This window comes from Ambystoma mexicanum, chromosome 6p (assembly GCF_040938575.1).
Source record: "Ambystoma mexicanum isolate Mex_15411 chromosome 6p, UKY_AmexF1_1, whole genome shotgun sequence".
In the NCBI taxonomy this organism is placed as follows: Eukaryota; Metazoa; Chordata; class Amphibia; order Caudata; family Ambystomatidae; genus Ambystoma; species Ambystoma mexicanum.
Genome location: NC_090935.1, coordinates 29,878,747 through 29,902,773, shown reverse-complemented (window position 1 = coordinate 29,902,773; position 24,027 = coordinate 29,878,747).

Genomic DNA, 24,027 nt, shown 5'->3' with positions numbered 1-24,027 from the left:
TAAATAAGTTCTCCACGCAACAGCGGTTGGACAGGTGGGTAGTCTGTTGCTGTTGTATTTGTGTTTTCCGGGGTGTTCACTTGTCGGCGTGGTTCAATCTGTCGTGAGACACATTTAATTGCACGTGTGAGGGTTGATAGATATTTTTTAAATTCCTCACCTAAGACCACTGCTGCTCTAAAGGCATCTGTTCCCACCTGACAGGGGATATAGGCCTACTCATGCACCGACCAGTCACTACCTCGTGGGGTGAGACATGATGGTTCTTGCTGGGTTGTGCATGTAAACTGAAGAGGGTCAAGAGTAAGCAATGCACCCAGTACTTTTTCAAAGTAATGCAACACTTAGATAGTTTTCTCTTGAGAAGGCCGTTGATCCTCTCCACAACGATGTTAGCTGTGGGCAGTAAATAGAACACATCTGGTGCTTAATGCCAAGTAGTGCTGTGATCTCTTTAAAGAGCTCATTGAAAAACTGTGTGCTGTTATCGGACCTTATCTCATTGCGCACAACCCATCAAGGGAAGACCTCACAGACAAGATATTTGGCGGCACATGTGGCATCCCGGTGTGCAAAAGGTCCTGCCTCAACCCACCACAACAATGAAATATCGGGACCCATTGCACATTTCTTCCATGTCGGTGAAGTCTATGTTTAGCTCGTGGAATGGCCCAATAGGGCGGGGCAACTTGCCACATAAGGTTTGGAGCGTCATGTCTGTGCTGAATGTTTGACATGTGGTGCAGTATGATCATGTTCGTAAGGTGCTCCTGAAGATTGGGTACAAACCAATCTTCCTGTATGCCGGCTGCAATGTGTTGCCGTGAGCTGTGGGAGGGGTGGTGAAGTTGGTCAAATGCTACTGATAATAGCTCCTGAGGCATGACTGTTTTACCAGTGCATTCTTGTCTCCACAACAAATTGGTTGGGGACTGTTTGCACCCTCGGTTTGTCCATAGTTGTTTCTTCTCATCTGGTGCCTTGCCTTGTTATTCGATAAGGTCTGCAAGAGGCACTGCTGTCTATGGGGTGTTCTGTTGATTAGTTGAGGGCGTGGTAACGATGTACTCGGTAAGTATGGGTGCCTCTGTGGTGGCGTTCCCCAGTAAAATTGTGTCTGTGTTATTAGTATTGGCGGCATACTTAACGACCACCACTACCGAGGGTGGGGACAATGCAGAAATCAATATGTCTAGCAGCATGGCATGCTGTACTGGGGAACTGTCCGCTCTCAGGAAACACCTCCTTTTCCACCGCGAGAAACCAGCATGCACTGTTGTAGTGACGTATGCCGAATCAGAATAAATGGTGACATGTCACCCTTGCCCATTTCTCTCAAAGAGGTGGCAAGGTTCACTGTTTTGCATCGCACAATATGGATGTTTGGGTTAATTTCGTAGGCTGAGGCTTTCTGTGTGGTCAGGGTAGATTTTGATCTCTATAACACGAGTGTTCGACATACAACATGACAGAACACCCCATCACGATTGTGGAACTTTTCTCAAACTCAAGTGCGAACGCAGCTACAGCAAGTGCTTGCTCGCAGGCAATCTGTCCCTGCACAACTGATTCTAGAGTGCCACTGTAATAGGCCAATGCCATGAGGCCCATTATGCTCTTCTGTGTCAGTACAGCAGTCATGAGTTGGTCATTAGAATGTGCAAATATGTAGAACTCCTTTGTGTAGTCAGGTGCGGCAAGCATTGCCCTGTAACTATCACCTCCTTTTAAATCAATGACATTTTCTATCATGTCTGCTGTCCATTCTATTTTGTGATTGCTACTTTTTGCTTCCTTGAGAGCCTGCAGGAGTGACCTGGTGTGCGTGGCATAGTGTAGAATCCATGCTCTGCAGTAGGTGCACAACCCTGAGAATTTCTGCATGTCTTTTACTGTTATGGGTCTGGGGGTGGTGGGTTGGTGCGCACAGACACTGGCCTGTTTTATATAATTCTCTTGCTGTTTTAACCAACCTAAATACAGCACTTCCTGTACCCCTTATGGCCAGGAGTTGTAGGAGTGTGAAAGAGCCTCTTCAGCAATTCAGCTCACTGTCACTACATACAAGCAAATCATCCACATACTGGATGATCGTGCTGGGCACTTGAATGATTCCTAAGTCAGCGTGCAATATTCTGTTGAAAATACTTGGGCTCTCGCAGTTTCCCTGGGGCAAACGACTGTGTTCGTAACACTTGCCGCCATGGGCAAATGCTATAAGATTTTGTGAATCGGGGTGCAGAGGTATTGTAAAGTGGGTCGCCTCTTTGGGGATACTGCATAAAATGGTGGTGGGTTTCGGGGCCACTGGAAATTATTTCTGCACCACATTATTTAGGGGGTACAAATCCTGGATCATTCTCCAATTGCTCCATTGTCCTTTTGACAGGGTAGATCACTGTGTTATACAGTGATATGGATGGTACTATTATGCCTTGATTAAGCAGGGCTTGTATTGAGTCTCTAATTCCTTCCTCTGCTTTGCTTGATAGTGGGTACTATTTCACCTAGGGTAGCAATACCCCTGCCTTTAGGGTTATGTGTACTGGGATTACTTCCTTCAAAAGCCCACATCATGTGGGTTGGTGGTCCACAACTGCTCGTGTACATATTCTAAGTCTGCTTCAATGAAGGGGACAAGGCCATAATGGCCACCAGGGGGCACTGCACTCTTTGGCACTGCACCATGATCTCACAGGGGATGCAAATCTCCAAATGATTTCTCCATCACTGTCATTGTTTTCAAATAACTCTATATCTGTCACCTCTTTAAGAGGGACAGTGGAATCAATGCACAGCACTGTGCACCACTCACACCCATGCCTGCCTGTCCCAAGTGCGAGCACTCTCTTTGGCAACACCAACAATCCTTGCAGGTCTAGGGATTGGATTGTGCCCGCAACCGATTCAGGGGACATTACAAGGCGAAAGATAAAATCTGTCGGTACTCTCCAGCAGCCCATGGCAACTTGCGCCACTGCCTCCGCAAGCACTGTTATACCATAAATGAACATGTCTGGGTCTACGGGGATCCTTGGGACCACCACCTCTCCTGCCATTGCATGTATTATTACAATTGCCCTCATTGCGCACATTCCTGGCGTGGCACAAACAATGCCATGACCAGTGACTAGGAATGTCTTGTTCAACTTACTAAGAAAGTCCCTGCTCAGCAGGTTGCCAGGAGAAGTCTCAGAATACAATAAGGGAGCATGCACCACCTTCCCTCCCACATTTACATCCAGCTCTTTAGTGTACAGAACCATTTAGTAGTGCCAGAGAAGCCCTGCTTGTCAAGACATTTGCCCGATAATGGGAATCCCCCCTCACTGCTGAACGATTTTGCAGCACCCGAGTCCACCATAACAATGAAAATCTCTGCCTGCACCAAGGGTTCCTAATCAGGGTTGAGAGTCATTTAAAGGACTGGACACGCAAGAGTTCTCTTTGGGCTGTCTTAATCAGGATACGTGTTTATCCTGGGATATAAAAAGGGGTTTCCCCACCACAGCTGTGCCACAGAAGAGGGCGACCATCCTATTTGGTGCCCCGTTAAACAGGGTTGTGCTTTCTCCCTGTTGGGATGTGTACTGGGGTATGTATTGTTGCACTGCCTGCTGCTGCTGAGCATGTGGACCAGGTATCTGCAGGGTTAGCTGTGTGTAGGCATGGTGTACCTCGTAGAGGATGGAAGTCATTCTGGGCTCTGACCCTTGTGGGTGACCCTGGGCTGGTGTGCTACAGTTAAACCCATCCCTTGACTGTTCCTATGCTCTCTTGAATAATGCCCTCACTTCCCACAGTTCACACATTGTGATGGCCCCATTCCTCCACCTCTGTGCCACATTCCCCCAAAGCCTCCTCCCCTTGCTCCTCGAAACCCACATCTTCCTCGAGGCTGTCCTTCTTGTTGCCACTGTGGTCTGGGGTACTGTGGAACCCCGCCCCACTGTCCTTGCCCTCCTTCTGACCAAACCGCTGCTATCCTAGCATTTGCAAACTCTTGGGCATTTCCTTCCTCCTCTGTCTGCACTGGTGTCGATACTAGCACCCCCACAGTGACATTAGCTAGTTTATTTTGCGATAGTTTTGCTTCCTCTGCTTGCCACCTCTGTGACGTTTCCTTGACATGCTCCTTTATTCTCTTGCAATAGTGTATTATTGTGCTCTGCATTTCGACCCACCCCTTCGCCTCAATGCCCACTATTTTGTCTAAGAACTTTTTCACTACTTTAGGCAGGCTCTTTTTAACAACAAAATTGAAAAAGTCTGTTGACTGGTCCCACAAGCTACCTATCTCTGCTCTCCACATCTCCTGAACCTTAAGAATAAACTGGGTGGGGTTTTTGTCATCCCCCATGGTACATTGCATTATTGGTTGTAGATCAGGTGTGTCTGAGAATGCGTGCTGCAGCGCATCCCATATTTGTGCCTGGATCTTGTTGAATGATGCTCCATCGTGTGTATCGTTCCCTAAATTCACTCCCGGGTATCCTGCTTTTACCCACACATTTTCGGCCTGATCTCCAATGGACACCGCCAATAAGCTTTTTATGTTGCTGACTGCCAGCTGATTCTCGGTGGTCTGCTTTTTGAATTTGTAAATCCACTTGCCCGCACCCACCGTGAGGGGTGGGAGTGCCTTTATTATATTGCTTTTGTCCATCTGCAGCCATGGCACATAATTCGGCCTGCCGGACTCCTTATGAATAAGGGGCATCTGCTTTTTTACCCTATCCCTGTCAACTCTTTTTCCACTTCCTTTTTTCCTAGCTACTGCCATCCGGCCAAATCTGCTCATGAACCTACCATTCTCAAACTTTCCACCCGGGGAGTTTGTTCAGGCGCTTGCTCTGCCTCCTCGTCCTCATCATCATCATACTCATCAACTGTGCTCTACCCATCTTCCTCCCCTCTGCGGGAGCCTACATTCTCATACTGAAGGCTGTCCGCCCACTCTCCCCTTTCTCCTTCCTTTTCGATATGCACATTTTATATGGCTGTACCACCTATTCTGAACAAAAAGTCTCCTGTTTTAAACCCATCTGACACTTGCTCTGCTGGTTTGTCTGTTTTATCTCACTTTGTGTCACGTACAATCTAGTCAATTCTGTTCATGCCGCTGCCAGTGCCACTTCTAAATCTATTTTATTGACATCAGCATGCACTGGGACCTCCGGAGGGGAGGCATATGGTGGTTGTGGGGCTGTCCCTATCGTGGACACATAGGTCAAGTTGGTGTAGCCTACTGTGGGATGAGATGGCAATGGGTATATTCCTCTATGTTCCGCTGGTGCCCTGCCCTCCTTCTCTGTACTATCACCCCTACTCTCGTTTTACGCACCCCTTCCCTCAACAGCTTCCACATCTTCAAACATTTTCCAAAGGTCTAATATCTCTTTCCTCTTTTGTAACTGCTTCCCCTTATATTTGGCTGCCAAAAATACAGACATATGTTCCAGAATACCCCCATTAATTCCGGCAATGAGAGGGGCATCCCCCCTCTTCTTGTTACTGTCACACATTGCTTGTGGTATTGCTCAATTCTGTCACAATATAGTGGTAGGGCTTTATACATATACTCTATGGGTGTTTCTCCTCCCATTATATTGGTCCTTATGCTAAAGCGCAGCGCACGCAGCCGCTTGTTCGTCACAAAAGTCAATCCTTCATCTCCTCCATCCAATCAAAAAAACTAAAATACCTTTCCCACATAACCCCACTCACACACTCCGCACACTCAAAACACACTATTATTTACACTATGGCCCTCCTTGGGCCTCCACCCCACACAATAAAAACACAAACAAAACAAGGTAAAATAACAAGCTAAAAAACACTATTCCTGAGGCCACTAATTATGCGGGCCTCCTATTTGTTTCCTTTTTCCTCAGTTACACAATGAACATGGTACCACCTTCTTCCCTCACTCGGGAAGACTCCCTATCATTCCATTTTCCTTTCCTTAATATTATCCTTAAAAGAAACCACAAACCACAACCACTCTGCACCAACAACCTTGATTTCCACATGCTCGCAACCTTCACACTTTCCCATACACCTGTCCCCTACTTGTTATGACTTGCAAGGGTATACTCACATGCGTGTGTTCACCAGAACTACTCCGTCACAGGGTTCCCAATAATACAAGCCTGCACTCTCATTGGAGCTGTGCCCCTCTCCAAAGAGCAGACAGGAATTCTACAAAGATGGCTCCTGTAAAACTACTTGGGAATACACGTTTTTAAGGACTGATCACTGTAGGTGGGTGCGACACCTGCAGAGAAGCTGCCAGGACACCACAGCAGGCATGGGGGGCACTGGTATAATGTTGTTGTCACCAAATTAAGGCATGCCCCTAAAGGCTCACACCAGAAAAAATACAACCCCCCAGGGAAAAAAGGGCCAAGCAACTCTTGCAAGGATAACATGTTTTGTTTCCACAAAAAAAGGTGCCTCAGCAAAGAACTCTGCTGCCATGGAACATTCTGGGAATGAAGGGTGCAAGCAGGAACTTAAACGTTATACAGCATCATAAACTTTGTCATACCTATAGTGAAAACCCGCGTGGCTGGTTGGTGAGACCCTTTACATGACCGGCTCACTCCATAGGGGATGCCAGGCCATTGGTCCCAGTCCAGTCCGTCCGTCCTCCATCACGTGGGGTCTGCTGGGCTCATCGTCTCTAGGGAACCAAGGCAAAAGGAGCAATTAGCTACATTTGTAAATAGTGCTATTCCATCATTATGAAGAGGTCACACTAACCCACACAGATTTCAATCATCCGGATCACATCTTTCGACTTCCAAGGCTTCCACCATTGCTTTGAACTATATTTTATCCCTCCCTGTACCTTGCATTACATATCATGTCATTATGAAATAAAGGTGGGATGACCATGCTCTTAGATCTTTTATGGTGGATTAATTTATGGTCAGTGGTCTGGGGTCAACTGGCATCGTGGAATTTAGGGTCTTACGACTTGGCCAGTTGTAGGGGTGATAACTCATGGGTGGCTGAGTGGGGGTCGGAGGCCTGCTTTAGCCTGTGGATAATATCACATACACCAAGCGCCTGGTGCTGTCTCTTGGCCTTGCAGGGCACATTCTTTTTAGAACACACATATTTGGAAGTTGTAGTGGCTGTTCTGATAGGTCCATTGAAGTAGGCATGGCAGGAAACAATGCCATTTTCTTTTCAGGTGCTCTTCCAAGCCACCTATCATGGCTTTCAGGGTCTTGTTGCACCGCTCAAAAAGCCTGGTGGTTTCTGGATGTAAAGCTGTGGAGAGTGACGCCACACTCTTCCTACATAGCTTTCATATACGCTGATATGAACTTTGTTCCCCTGTCAGGAATAACTTTCTTGGGGAAACCCATATTGGAGAATATCAGAGCCTTTGCAACCACAGGATACATAGTGGTGTGGTCTACCACCACCAAGATGTATCTGTTCCCTTAGCTGGTTTGGGGATCCAACAGACCCACAATGTCCATGTCTATTCTCTCAAAAGGCCACCCAACCATGTGTAGTGGAATTAAGGGGACCTTCGTGGCACCACCTAACTTGCCAGATGCTTCACAAGTCAGACAGGTCTGGACAAATTCCTTAACTTGGGGCCAGTAAATTTGTGCAGACAACCAGTACGATGTTGTTGGAAAATTAGAAAAGTTTGAACTTTGTGCGCTATACCACTGTCTAGGGGGTGGACATGTCATCATCGTCATTTCTGACACTTTAGCAAATTTCTACAAATATTACAATATGTATGGTAAATGGGATAAGTGTTACATTTAGGTTAATTTGTGTTATTTTGTGTAGAGGTCAGATTCTCATACGACTAGATAAATCTGTCATAAAGAGAGTAAGTGTGGACATGGAAAAAGAAAGCACTGCTATAGATGCAGAATTAGAACGAGGGGAAGGGAGGTGGCTTTCTACGGCAGCCCTGAGAGTGTGGTCATCCCCATAAAAGGATTAGGGATGTACTAGAAGGGACAGAGGAGGAAGAGGAGAATACGCCTCCTGCTCTAGTAAGGACTCTGTAAAGTACGCCATGGGGTCTTCGGACACGCCGTGGAACCTGTATGGATATAGGGAGAGGGCGAGGACAGATAGGGGAAGCCCTAGTAAAGGCAAAAGTGACTCAATACCCACTACTCCAGAAGGGTCAGGGGAGGGCGCATTATGCCCCGTGGTCACACATGGACCGGAATAACTTAATGAAGATGCTTCCTTCGCTCACTGCAGAGGCGGGGAAATGGATGTATGCTCTAGAAAAACAAACTGCAGGTGTCATGTTGGCAATTGGGTACATAAAAACCTTTTTACGGCCTTGACGGAGGAATGGGCAGATGAGTTGTGCAAGAAAGCAGGATATCCAGAAATTCAATTAGACACAAACACCCACAATGGGGTGACATTCAATAATTATCGGGTACAAGTTTGGTGAGCACTGAAAATAATGTATCATGATACGCCAGACATAAATTCCATTTTAGCAAAAACAATGAAGTTAGACGAGGATTCCAATGCCCACATTCAGTTGATTCAGGAGATGTGGCGGGAAGAGACAGTAGAAGGATGGGATAACAATTTGCCTTTTTTATCATATATTGAAAAAGGGACTTCCTAAGGAAGTACAGCATGAGCTAGACAAGGTCATAGAGATAGAGGCAAAGAGCTGGCAGGTGATACCTGCACACATTGTGCATTTTTGTAAGAGGTGACAGGAAAAGGACAAGGAGAGTGCAGACCAGACACAAAAGGCTGAGGCCAAGCTGGTCCAGAAAAAATAGTGAAGATTTGTTTAGAGGGGGCAATGATAACTAGCCCCTTAGAGGGACAGTAGGGACTGTTGGAACAACGAGGACAAATATACTCTGGAATGGGACAAGCATGGACGGACAGGTATGTACCCGGACCAAGATCGATGAGAGGATTTCCACGGTATAGGGGAGGATTTTCATGAGGCATCGCGTCATTCCGTGAATTTGGAGGATTGGGGCCCCCATTCAATGGACCTATGGGAGGAGGGTACGAAGGAATGTATGGAGTGCAGTGTCGGGTGTGTGGAAGAATGGGGCATGTGTCGCGGGATTGTCAAAGTCGACCACAGTATTTTAACACACGTCACCTCCAGATGAATAAACAAATATCGCCCTATTCCCCGAACCCTGTGCCATTGCAGCGAGTTCAGGTTCATCAGACCCTGGGAACTGGAATGACACAGACTCATGCACCAATCATGTCAGCCCATGTGCCATTACAGGCTTGGGAGAAGCATCCTCTACCAAATGGGACAGTTATACTGGAGCAAGTATACTCAGAGGAAACTCTTTTTAGCATCTTGTTGCTCAAATGTATCAGAAAAAGACCAGCCCACAGGTTTCTCTGACGTGTCCAATTCTCTTAGTTACTACAGATCCAGAGGTAGGTAAACAGACATTCTCTTTCATGGTCGACACAGGGGTCTCAAAATCCTGTATTAAAGAAGGTGGATATCCTCTATCAGGCCAAGCAATGGACAAACAGAGATTTTCTGGTGCAGAGATTACAGTGAAGATTTGCATATCAAGGTAGGTAATCAAACCTTTTGGGAAGGGACCTCCGGAGCAAGCTCTTTTTCAAAGGGCGGCATAGTGTGCTTAACTCCAGGATTTTACCCATTAAGAGAAGCAGCACTTTTTGCTGCATATTGCAGTGACAGCGCAATTAGGGAGTGCCAGTCCATTCTGCATTATTCTTGTATGCGGTAATGATAGTGTTAAATCGTGTACCTGGAATAAGAGATCGGACATTGCGGATACCCCTAGAATTTTAGTTTTGGCCTGCCGAGTCACAGGAAATAGTGCCAGCGACTATTGTTATCATTCTTCTACAAACTGTGGTTGTGAAAAAGGACAGGGTGGTTCTTTTCATTCACTGATGAGGAAGGAGGGGAATGGCGCACAGTGTTATGTATTGATCCAACCTCATCGTTAAGACACGTGTCCGATGAGCAAATGTTTGAGGATTTGGAAGACACAGGAGAAATGGTTTTTGATATTGGGGTGCCTTGTCAGATAATGGTGGAGCAAAAGGAGGTACCACAGACTATTCTCATTATGAGAAAAACATTGCCATATTGGAGGGAGGATATGGAGAAAGTGCCGGACCACCTATTGACCAGCAATCCCCATGATGTGGGGTTATTAGAAAGTGTAGGGCAGTGAAAATCAAATTAAAACCAGGAGCAATTTTACCAAGCGTTAGGCAATACCCCATGTCTAAGGAGGCATACAAAATTATTTTTGAGACCATTATGGCGTTGTTGAAGCAAGGCATTATGCAACCTTCTGTGTCCCATGTAACATGGCAATTTACCCTGTGAAGAAGGCAAAGTAAACCATTTGAAGGAGGATTCAGAATTTGCAGCCTCTGAACAACATTGTTGAAACAGAATTTCTGGTGGTAGCAAAACCTGCTACCATTCTCTGTAACATCCCTACTGGGTCGACCCACTTCACAGTTATTGATTTGAAAAATGCTTTTTTCTCTGTTCCTTTGCACCCCGATTCTCAGTACCTCACATCATTTACATATCGTGGACAGAGATTTGAACACACAAGGTTACCCCAGGGTGACCATGAATCTCCAAGTGTTTTTAACAGAGTTATTCAGATGGAATTGGGAAACTTACAAATGTCCATCATTGTAATTCAGTATGTGGACGATTTACTTGTTTGTAGTGCTTCAGAGGAACAGTGTTGATGAGACTCAGTCAGGCTCTTCACCCTGCTCACGGAGAAGGGGTACAAAGTGGACAAAAAAAAACTGCAATATTGTCAAACAGAAGTAGTGTATTTGGGACAGGTACTATAATCTGCAGGGAGAAGGGTAATGCCTGAAAGAGCCATCACAGTTCAGAACACGTTTCAACCAACTACGGTAAAACAGCTGCAACACTTTTTGGGGCTCTGTAACTATTGTAGGTCTTGGATCTTCAACTACTCTAGTTACACAAGACCCCTGCTGAAAGCTCTCAAAGATGCACAGAAAGAGAAGAGTCTGATCAAGTGGTCAGATGAAATAAGAACTTGTTTTCGGAAGCTCTAGACTGCGAGCAGTAATGGTCCAGTTTTGGTGACCCCAGATTACCAAAAGACATTGGGCCTCACTATGAGTCTGGCGGCAACCGAGGCAGTAAAACCACCTAGTTACCGCCGGACTCGTATTACCATTCCACCTCCGTGACTCCCGGATTTACCGGGGCATTACAACCCCGGTGCCCCAGGAATTCCGGAGGCAGAATGGTGTTAATCCCCATTCCCATTGAGTCCTACTCAATGGGGATGGGGATCATGGAAACACTGGCACCATCTCGTGATGGTGCCGGTGTTTCCTCCTCCGCCTGCAGGCAGGCAGTGTTAAACCCGCCAGGTCAGACCTGGCAAGTTTGACGCCTCCGCCTGCAGGAGTTGTGATCGCCCGGCATGGTCACAACAGTGGCGGCGGGTTTACCGCCACTGTTGTTTCCATATCGGGCGAGTTATAATGAGGCCCATTATTTCTTTTTTCACATACAGATGGGAAGGTAATGACAGCGGTCCTAACTGTGGTCATAACATAGAAAACATTGTTAGGTCACAAACCCTTGCCCTATTATAGTGAATTGCTACACTCAGTTATACAGGGTCAGTTTCCGTGTGAGCAATCTCTTGCAGTAGCAGCCTTTGCAATACAAAAGTCCTCAGCCATTACTATGGGCTGCCCAGTGACACTGTACGTGGAGCATACAGTTTTCCAATTTTGGAAAAATCGAAATCAACTTTGACTACTGAGAGTTTCAGGGTACAAGGTTATTTTGTCAAATGCTTCCGTACGAACAGTGAGGGGTCATGTACTAAACCCTGCAACTTTTTTGGCTGACCCAGTGCAGCCTAGTGATGATGTTCATGATTGTGTGATTTATGAGGGAGATGAGGGAAAAAATACAAGTGTTAAAGAAGATACTTTGGAGACAGGAGGAACAAGGAAAACTTTTTGTTGATAGATCATCAATAATTGATCAGGACACTGGTGAGAGACATAAAGGAGCAGCAGTTGTACGTATTGTGGGTGGTAGGTACCTGGTGGAGAAGTGATTGCCGTCACATTACTCTGCGCAAGCAGCCGATTTGGTGGCGCTTATTGAGGCTCTAGAAATGAGTAAGGGGAAGGCAGTCACTATCTACTCCGACTCTGTGCATGTTAAAACAACAATACATTCTGGGTTATCTAGATGGCAGAGAAGAGGGTTAGAAGATCTGATGGGAGCCTGACCAGCATGCTGCATTGCTTTCACAATTTATTGATGTGTTAACATTGCCCGTGGAGGTAGGGGTTGTTAAGTGTGCTGCACATACTAGCAAAACTGATTGTGTAGCACTTGGTAACAATGTCCCACCAGGCACAGTTGCCGGTCCCATATACTGCAGTCTCCTAGTTACAAATTGTTGAACTGCAGGGAAAAGCACCACGGAGGAAAGGGAGCTTGGATGAAGAGGAGGTGTGTGCTCTCGCCCACTGATTTGTTGTGGAGGCAGAACCTGACGGGGAAGGTAGTGATGCCCAAAGAGTTGCTTCTTGTGGCTTTGGAGCAACTGCATTTCCCAGCACATACTCCTCTGCGACATATTGCAGCAGAACTTCCGGAGGATTGGTTTGTGCCCAACCTCTCTGAGCAGGTGAGTAGGTTTATTGGAAAATTGTACACTTTGTGAGGAATTCAATCCAGGAAAAACTATGAGAGCAATAAGAGGGGTTATACCCCAACCTTCAGGTCCTTTTAGGGAATTGCCTGTAGATTTGATTGATAAAGTACAGAGGTGCAGCACCTTTCATTATTTAATTATGGCCGTGTTTCAATGTTCCTGATGGCTTGACGCTGGACCCTGTGCACCCTGATGTCAAATCAGCAGCCACATTCTTGGTAAGGGATGTATTTCCACAGTGAGGTATTTGTGAAGTGTTAAGGTCTGATAATGGGTCTCACTTCTTTAATGATGTGTTCACTGAAATGACTTAACTTTTGGGAATACGGCACAGGTTGTGCTAGGTATACCACCCTTAGGCAAACGGATTTGTGGAGCAACTCAATGGCTTGTTGAAAACTCAGTTGTCAAAAATGTATTCTGATTTGCATAAGTCATGGCTCTATTGTCTTTCATTGGCGTTGATTTGTTCGCGGAATAAGCCTGGAAAGGATCACCACCTTAGTCCCCATGAGGTGGTGACAGGTCGCAGAATGTTCACACCTCTTTCACCCACATGCATAGGTACTGATGCACATAAGTCAGCAGAAATTCCGTGAAATTAATTTTGGGACTATCTTAAGGCTTTAACCAATAGTGTCAGAATTGTGTCCTCACAGGTTACTGCATCTCATCAGCAAAACAAGATCGAAGGTGGCGTGGGACCAAACAAGCATCTGCATCTGTTGTTACTCCCTGGGGAGAGGAACTTCGTTCGCTCTTTTGTCCATCGCTGGAATGGCCGTTGATTCCACGGACCCCATAGGGTCATCGTTCTCTACTCCTAGGGCTGTGAAAGTGGAAGGCATTAAAGCATGGGTACATCTCAATGATGAACAGAGAGACACTGGTACGCCCCCACTGCTGCCTGGGGAACAGCAGTCTACTAAAAATTAAGTTAAGTGGAATCTAAGGAATTACGGTTCATTCCAGCTGACAGGGGGAAGGAGAGCGTACGAAACCTGAGAATTGTTTCAAAAGTTTGTCTCAACATTTAGAATTGTTTTGGTAGGAATTGGCTATAGAAGGATTATTTAGGCCTTTTTGTTTTTCGCAACAAACCAAAGGAACAAAATTGACAATGTGTTCAGCAATATATAAGGTTCTTTTCTTTTTTCTTTTTGGGTTATATTTGTTGGAAAGAAAATGTATACAGGTGAAGGAAACATTGGGTTATTTGGGTACAATGGACGCACTATCAGAAACGCAACAAAGTTTTAAAATTGATTTTGCATCTGATGATTCTGATGGGTCTGATGGGTCTTTAGAAATTGTAAATGAAGCACACAGTTTTGTAGCTGATAATGTATGATACCAGCCCATGAAGAAGGGAGAGAGTAACTGATTCATGATACATTTGCTCCCTCATTCCCCATGCCTCTGGTATCCCTAGATTATTTATTCCTAATGAGGTAGAAGTGGCAGATGCACATTGTCTGGTGCACCTAGCCTTATGCAGGGTTCAAGGGCAGTTTCAGGGGCAATCTGTAGCAGCTTCTGTCCTTCCGATCAATGATGAATGTTCAATTTCAAATGGGGAAGATCGCAAAGATGTTCATTGTACACAAAGAGTGCAGCTTGCTTTACTTTACTTTAAAAACAAATAATCGCTCTCCATGGACCTTTTGGCTTTAGGGCACAAACAGACTAACAACAGAGAACATGAAAAAGTGGTGAGGAATTATCCATCATATTAGGGAAGAGGGAGAATCAGAGAGACAGAGAAACCAAGACCTATGTAAACAGCAAAGTCTTCAGCTTCTTTTTGAAGATGTCAGTGGACTCAATGCTTCTTAGGTCCAACAGCAAGTAATTCCAAGCCTTAGGGGCAATAGCATAACATGCTACCTTTGAGGCTTTTTCAGTTCTACGCCTTGGGATCATCAGAAAATCCTGGGGACTGGATCTGAGTGTTCTTCTCTGTCTTTTGTTTGCAAGAAGAGATTGCAAATACCTGGGCATCTTACCCTGTCTACACTTTTGTGTAAAGACTAAAACCTGGAACAGAATTCTAGATTCTACCGGAAGTCAATGCAGTCTACGCCTTGCTATAGACACAGGATCTCTACGAGAAAGACCCATTACAACCCTTACAGCTTCATTTCGAATAACCTGCAATCTCTTGCAAAGAGTTTTGTTAATGCCAACCAGAAGGCTCGAGCAGTAATCGATTTTTGTTCCCACAATTGCCCCAGCTAAAGTCTCATCTGAGATGCACCAGAAGTTTACTATAATATGCGCAAGATGCAACAACACTCCCCACATGTGGCTTCATGCTGAGGTGTTGATCCAGTATAACCCCCAATGTTTTAACTTTTTTAAGCAGACTGGTTTTAACAGATCCTATGTGGAAGCATTCTTATGCTGGACCCAATCTCCTTATCATGAAAGGAGATAAAACCATCAACAGCTCTGTTTTCTATTTATTCAGGGCTAATTTATTTCGTACCATCCAGGTTTCAATTAGAGAATAGATTTTATTAATCAGAACTTCATCCAATTCGTGATTGCCAGAGAGGGGGATGATACACTGCGTACCATCTGCATAGTTCGTAAAAATCACCCCCTCATGTGCTAACATGGCAAAGAATATAGGAAAAGAAAGTAAAGACCTTTGGGTAATCGTGCTTGCTCCGTTCAAATATATATGGTACAAATCACTCGAGCACTGGTAATGTAGTCTTCAACATTTTTGATTGTTTATTTGTTATTTTTGATTGTTCATTGTATTCTTTTCATTTCTGTAGTTTGACATTCTTGCTTATTGAATTGTTATCATTCAAATGGTATCACTCTGTAGCTCATTGAATTATTTTCATTCAAGTGGTAGAGCTCTTTGAGATCATTGTTTTTCAAATAGTGCAACTCTTTGTGAGTATGCGTTATCGCTGGTTGATTGGATTATTAGCATTCAATACTTCCAATTAGTTTAATGGATTGTGAGTTGCATATATTCTTCTCATATCTGTATGATCTCAATATCTATTTTTCAATGATTGACTGTTCAATTGCCCAACACGTGTTTCTCCGTCTTGTTCTGATGGTTCCTCAGGGGATATGGTGGCTATTTTATCTCTCAAGTGATTGGACACCTTGTAGGATTCTTGGTGTCTATTTTCTGTTATTAGTGCTGCAGAGGAGAAAAGATATGTAGAGACTACAGTTACACCATTTAGGGTTGTATTTGGTTAACTATTGGACTTCTCTAATTCATGGCTTGATGGAGATTACTTACTATTGTAGGGTCCGCTGGTCTTTTTCTTATGGCCTGGTAACCGTTATAGTCTGATATCTGATTCCTGCCGGTATGTCTGTTCTAGTTTTCCATAGATATGAGGTACCTTCACTTTACATTGTATCTTCTACAGACTCTTCATAGATTTAAATGTGTCTGTCTTGTGCACTTGCCATTCAAATCTGTGCTTATTGAGTCTTTTTGGTAGATTACCACTGATATTAGCATCGCACAGCCTTGTGCATTTTTGCCTCGTTTAGTTGTCCTAATACCGGGGCATTTTGTATATTGGGTCACTATCATGCTCATGCTTTCTTACATGATTGTTTTAGCAAAAATGTATACATAGCGATCCTAATAGGGCATGTTAATCGCTCACCTGTTTGTACGAATATCTTGCTTTCTTACGTGATTGTTTTAGCAATAAAGTATACATAGTAATCCTTATACGGCATGCTAATCGCTTACCTGTTTGTATGAGTATCTCCTTTCTCATGTCTGGAAATTCAGTATGATTGCCGGTGTTTCCAGGGTGCAGAAACTTTGTTTTTGAAGAACGTGATGATGTTTACGCGCATATAGCGTGATTTCATCATGCGTTGGGATCTATTTTTGATTATTTCAAGTTTTATTTCTACTTGATAGTGCATTTGTGTTAGGAAAGTATTGTTGCTATGTGTTTCTTCATTTTTATTTCATATAACCTGTACTGCAAATTTTGTTGCTTTAATGGTTGCTGGCTTGCAACCTTGGACAGTATCTTTGAAACCTGAAGTTGGCCCTAGATGGTGAACTGTCACTATTGTTACGAATGAGCTGAGGCGTGATTTGGTTTTAAATTGTAAGGAGGCTCTGCTGTTGTGTCTTGTGTGTCTCTTTTCACCCTATATGGTCATCTTTTCAGATGTCATTTCTGTCATTTGCATATGTTATTCCTTCAATTGTACTGGTTACCCATGTTACACATTTCAAATTCATCATATCATTGAAACCTTCATATATACACTGTTGATAGCAAAATACATGTACAAATGTCTTTCATAGAAAATGGTGCATCTCCTGGTCTATGTTGAGGCCAGTATTGCTGGCATCCATGGTACATATCCAAAAAGATTTACGTTTGTACAGTTGTTTTTCCATGTTGCCCCCTCTGGTGGGGTCTGTATTTTTTCAATTCCAACACATTTTATTTGTGCCATGTCTGATTGTACATGCTGTGGTTGGAAATGGGTTGCTATTGGTGATCTGATGTCTTTGTTAATTATTGCTCTGAGGTGCTCTCTTATCCGGATTTTAAGTTTTCTGATTGTACTTCCAATATATGTTCTATAACATGCTCATTCTATGCATATACCATGTATTTGCTGTTACAGTTAATATGTTGTTTAATGGTTGTCTTTGATCTGTTTGGCTTTATAATTTCTTTTTTGGCATTTTTGATATACGGACAGATCTGACAATTTCCACATCTGTAATGTCCTTGTGTCGTGGGATTAAGACATGTGTCTTTGTCTTGAGTTGCCAAATGCGTAGCTTTGTGAAATTTGGTACTGTCAAAAAAGGATGGGCTTAACATCTTTTTTAAGTTTGTACATTTTCGAAATCCCATGTTTGGTTGGTTATCCAGTAGGGCGTGCAAGTCTGGATCTGCTTGTAGGATGCTCTAATTTTTCTGTAAGATTTTCCTGATAGATTTGTTATTGGTGCTGTAAATTGTTATGAACTTGGGTTTGTCCTGAAGTAGTGGTTGTTTATGTTTGTTGATGAACAGGTCAGTTCTTGGTCTTGTGTTGGTTTTCTCTAAAGATTTTTTGAGGTGGCGTGGACTGTATCCTCTGTGTTAAAATGTCCTGATTGAATCTTTACTGTGTTTTTAAATTCTTATTCAGTTGTGCAGTTTCTTCTGATCTGTAATAATTCCCCGTAAGGTATATTCTGTATGATGTGGCAGGGATGATTACTGGTAGCGTGTAGGATATTGTTAACAGCTGTGGATTTGGTATGTAGAGTGGTGTGGATATTCTGGTCTTTGATGTATATATGGAGACCCAGCAAGTCTATGGCTTGTTGGCTGAACAGGATGGTGAATTTCAGATTGTATGTATTGTTGTTAAGATATGAGTGGTATCCCTTGAGTTGTTGTTCGGTGCCATTCCATATGATAATGATGTTGTCTATATATCTGCCCCAGAAGGCTATCCTGTTGTGCTCTGTGAAGTCTGAGTGTTGCCATACATATTGTGTTTCAAAATTACCCATGTATAAATTGGCGTATTTTGATGTGAATTTTGTGCCCATTGCTGTCCCTTGGGTTTGTCTGAAGAGTTTGTCTCCAAAGCAGAAAATATTGTTAACCAGAGTGAAGTGGATCATTTCCAGTACCATGAGGTTTTGTTCCTGAAGAGATATTTAGCGAGTTTTGAGAAAGTGGTAGTAATTCCTTTTTCGTGTATGATGCTTATATAGAGTGCTGTGATGTCCAATGTTACAAACCAGTAGTCCTTTTCCCAATGTATGTTTTCAAAGAACAGCACTGTAAAAAGGCTATACAAGCAAGGTGAAGTAAAAGTATCCTGAAGAACCCCAAAATTAACAGTTGTAGGAACTGTTTCTGCTTCCAGGGAAAATACACTACTTTCTCGATTGTTGAGAAAAGAGAAAAAAAATGGGTTCCTCTGGGAGAGAAGTTAGCAATCTCCCCCAAACTGGTGGCCAAAATATGGTGGCCCACCAGGTCGAAGGCGGACGAAAGATCCAGCAACATTAATAGAGAGGCTTTATAACAGTCCACGCATTTCAATAACCTGGATTTAAGTTCTAATAGCACCACCTCTGCCCCAAAGCCTACCCTAAAACCGGACTGAAAATCGTTCAGAAAGGGATGATCTTTCAGGTGTATTGCAATTTGTCTAAAGGCCACCTGGTCCAGAATTTTTAAAAGAAATGGAGTGTTCGTAATGCGCCTAAAATTATTAGGAATGTCCATGGACAGTACTGTTTTTTTAGTATGGGAGTAACCCATGCTTTTTCCAAGTCATGAGGAACCACCCCGGTTTCCAAGGAGGCATTCGTAAACTTGCAAATTGACGCCAGCCAGATCGTAGAATAGGATTTGAAAATCATAGTTGCCAAAACGGAATTTTAACCTTGAGGGTTTGATTATCGTGAACAACAAATGGGAGCAAGGGTTAATAAGCTACAAGACTGGAGGGATGGTGGGACAAGCTAATTTTGCATGTGGAAAAGTTTGGAGAAAATACGTGAAGTTCTTGACATGGCTCAAAAAGCCTGAGAAACCTGTTAAGATCTGGTTACTTACATGTTTTTTTCCGTGTTTTAAGGGTGATGGCATGGTGCCTGTAAGCATAAATCAAAACTGCGGCACCACTCTGCGTGTTCCTGATTTGGCAGTAGGTCATGTGGGCCCTTTTCAAACAAAAATTACCTCTGGCCTGGAGAGGTGTATGCAGCATTCGCACTTTGCATGTGCCTGTCCTTGTGGTTCTACAGAGCCTCCTGACACTGTCTGAGTCCACATTTGTGCCCCCTTTGTACCCTGTGCCCCTTGCATCAATTGTGTCATCAGACATAGACAATTTACAAACTTTGCAGGATTCTGGAGGAACAGACTTTCTGAGGAGATTGAAAAACTCAAACTATTTGTCTGCAGCATCTTCTGACGCTTTAAGGAACATTCCTGATAATTTTTGACTGTGTTGCTGTACTGAAACTTTTTCTCCACTCTATTGGCCCCAGGCATGCAATCCTCTGTCAATGCAAATGGCTACAAATAACTCATTACGAGTTGCTATTATTTGTCAATTCCTCGGTGTTAGCATTCAGTGGCATCAAAGAAGAACTTAGGGCTTTGCGTTTTGTAACCCTGCAGAATCACTATATATGGGACCTTCTAACAGCTATAGGGGGGGTGGGGTGTGCCATAAATTGGGCATAACGTGCTGCACATATATGCCTCCTAATGACTCAGATAGCTAAACTTTGGCACAAACAATTACTGAACTGCAAAATCTGAAGGGGACCATGCGGAGGGAGGCGGTAATTACTGACAATACTTTTTTGGACTGTCTTTTCGCTTGGATGCCGTTGTGGATGAACATCATTTTAAAAGTACTTTCACCAGTTTTGATTTTTTTCTCTATTACTTTTTTGTTCTTGCCAGTTATGTCTTCGATGCTGCTCGACTCAGATGCCTAGGAGTACTGAAATATTTCTTGTAACCCCGTCTAAGGCTAGGTATAGGACCAATTCTTTTCACAAACTGATTTTGGGATGATTGAAGGGAATCTACGTGTCTTTCTCACATCTTCATGTGCTTAGGCATTTTTAGGGCAGGTCCGTGTGCATCATTGATAGGAATGCTGTTGTTCAGTAACTAAGATGCAAAGCTGCCACCAAATATAGAGAGGTTTTTGGGAGGGGGTACATTGAAAATTTAAACCTTGTAATTATAAGTGTTTAGGGAATTGTGTTGTAATGTCTGTATCCAATAAACTGTTTAGGTTTTAGATTTCTTTGTACAGGGCAACCAATCATGTTTGGGGCATGCCTTTGTAATGCTATCTGTGGGAGTGTATTAAATGTTGCAGACTGTATATACTAACTGCCTCATCACGAGTTTGGCGGTAACCCTTAAATGTTGGGGTAATGCTATTACTGCCGCTTTTAAGGGTCCCCCAAATCACAGGTTTGGTGGATTTGCCTCCAACTTAGAGCTGGGGGCAAATCCACAGCAATTCCGCCGATTTTCAGCACTATTACTGCCGGTGCTAATACTGCCAGTGGTAATAGCCCCAAACATTCCCTATTGGGCCCAATGGGGAATGGGAAATTCCCAAATGGGCCCAATGGGGACTAAACTTTCCACCAAACATGTGATCCGGCGCTAATAGTACCGCGGGGTTTGCCGGTAGGGCTAATAGCCCTACCACCGGGGTTAGCGCCCAACTCGTGATGAGGTGTTCTTTTAATGGTTCTGGGAGACCAGGATTAGAGTGACTGCTAGATGTCATCTAAACCCCTCCCGGCCGTCTGTACAATAAACTTGCTTTATGGACAAAAGGCACACTTTCTAGGTCTAGAGGTGGGCCTCATTTGGGTAAAGGGGCAGAACTAAAGGTCCATGCCCACAATGTCTTAGTCACTCCCAAGTGACCTGCTAAAGGAATCTGGTGAGCCAAATCCAAAAGGAACTTTCTTTGACATTGGGAATCACCAACCATCTGGTGCCCTAACGCTCACAGTCTTTTGTCTCACTGTACAGGAGTCCATCCTCGCAGTACCCTTTGAACAGTCCAGGGTCCTCGCGCTTAGCCTGCTCCTCCATCAGCTTCCACAGGCCTGCCAGAGTGGGACACTCTTTCTGGGCTTTAAAGAAGTCATCCTTATCTGGGCCCCCAGTGGATGTAAATTCATCCAGCTTGGGCAGGTCCTTCAGGTCTGAACTTACCAGGCCCTCCACTTCAGGTTCCTGTACTGCACCAAGCAATGCTGAAGTCACTGAGTCACCTGCTACTAAAGTAGGGTTCTCAGTGGCTACTGCCTCCACTGCCACAGGAGTAGGCAACTCAGCAGTCTGTGCAACTGGACACCGTCCCTCGCATAAGCTCTCTGGAAGCACTCCAGGGCCTAAGGCTCTGAGAGTTTTTAATCGGGTGACTGCTGTGACTATCTTGGGGTCCGGAAGATCATTACCCAACATACATGGGACAGGAATGGAGTGTTTCTCTGCTACATGGCGCTGGGTCATTTCACCTTGCCAACTGAATTCTACTATTACCATGGGACACTTACTGTTTCCGTTAGATACACTGATGCTACAATCAGGCCTTGCAATATACAGCTGTGGCTGTACCCACTGCCGTTTCGCAGCAGCGACGCTAGCTGTGGCGTCTCTGACAGCAGGAGTTTTGTATCCATTGACATATACTTGTTCTAAGAACAGTTGAGTATTGTTGGGAACTGGGATCTCTTCTGGAGATCTGGAACATTTCCCGCTCAGTGTAAGCACTCCACATTCAGCCACTCCTTTGCCTAGTGGGAATTCCACCCCTAAGAGGCCCACTCTAATGATGGTCTGCTCCTCAAGTCCAACATTCACTATGGCTTGCTTGGGTAAGCACTTACAAGCTGGATTCCATGTCCTATGACCCAGCTCCTTACACATGAAACAACCTTTGGGCTGTGAAAACACAGGTATCCCAGTGTTAGGGTTGCCTGCACTCTGTATTTCTGAGTGCACAACTGAAGTACAGTTGTGGGTTTTCCCCTTCATGCTTTAGAGGACCTGACTTAGAAAAGGAGTGGGTTGGAGCTTTGACCTTCCCATCTTTGTTCCCTTTCTTGTCTGAGGATTTCTCTTCTGCTTTGAGTGTGCTCCTCTGAGCATTTTTCTCTACTCAAGTACATACAAACCTGCTAGGAGCCTTTGCAAGCTCCCTAGGGTCTGTAACAGTCTTGTCCACAAGATGCTGGTGTAGGTTGGCCTCACAATCCTTCAAGACATGCTCACACGCAATCAAATTGTACATCCTTTAAATGTTTCAACTTTGTTACCAGAAACCCACCTGCTCAGATATTTCAATGATAAGTTTGTGAGCACTTCAAATGTCTTCCCACTTTTCTTTCTGAGCTCTCTGGAGCTCTTCAGATACTTTTCTAACGTCTTACAGAACTTCCTGAGATGGGCCACCTTTGTGCTCTGATAAACAGGCGTTCCCCAGGAATTAACTGAAGAATTGCATCAGTCCCCTAGGTCGGTAAGCAACTCATCAGGGATGCACCCCACAGTACCTCCTCCACTTTCTGCAGCTGAAAAACAAGCTTGAGCGCTTCAAACCAATCTTAAATATCCTTCCCCCCTTTATAAGTCTGTACTAGATTTTTGAGTATGTGGCGCTGGTGCTTATCCTGGGCAATTAGTTTGAGCCAATACTGCTGCCCTCACAAGAGGTGGATCTGTTGGCCTTCTTCTGTTCGCGTGCCAGCTTGCAAAGCTCTGTGGTGTTCTTGTTCCACTCTTTTTGTTTCTCCGGTGCTAGTCTCCTCTCCTCCAACAGGAGCTTTCTAGCCGGTATTTACAGCCGGTACAATTGGAGGGCCACTTAGAGGCAATGCCTAGGCCTGGGACCTGTGGGATGCCGCACTATTCCCTGACACGGCTGACACTCTGGAGTATTGAGAAACCATACTTGCCTCCCTGAGGGGTAGTTGGTGAGAAACACTACTCGTACTGTCTGTCTCGCCATCCAACACCACTCCTTCTGGTAGGTCTTCTTCATTCGGGTGCACAAGGCCTACTCAGTCCCCTATGTCTCTTCCCCATCTGCCCTCACTTCTACCCAAGCTTGGAGGCTGGTCAGCAACTCAGGTTTATTAAGTGCACGCAGGACATCCTTGGTCATGCCTTTCACAGTTTCTATGCCAAGATCCATGATTACTAACAAATACCTTGCAGTGTTCTAAACGTTAACTACAACTGTACTTTTATCATTCAATGACTAAGCGGTATGCAAGCTCCAACTAGATCTGACCACTTGACACCAATGTGTTGAATCAAGTACCAGGATAGCAGTGGTGCAGGGGTAAATATCGGCTTCTAAGCCAACAATTACACCCATGCCTCTAATTCACCGGAATGGATCCACGCAGATTGGAATAAACAAGCGTACAATTAAAATGATAAACCTCTGTGCCCCACTGTGGTAACGTGGACAGATATGTTGCTTATCTCTTCTATAGGTGGTGGATCGTTGGCTAGTTGCAACACAGCGAAAATACAATTATTACCCAATGATAAAAGGAGTGTCCACTCAAAGGTGTATACAAATCCTACTTTATCATTCTTACAAAAGACAGTCTAACAACACTACGAAATACAACTCACCCTGTACAGGAATGCTGAGGACATATACTTTCAAAGAAGGAAATGGGATGCACTCTGGATGCTGACAGGAGGGTTGTTAGTATGGTTAATAACCATAGCAGTGTGTTCAGGTTTCA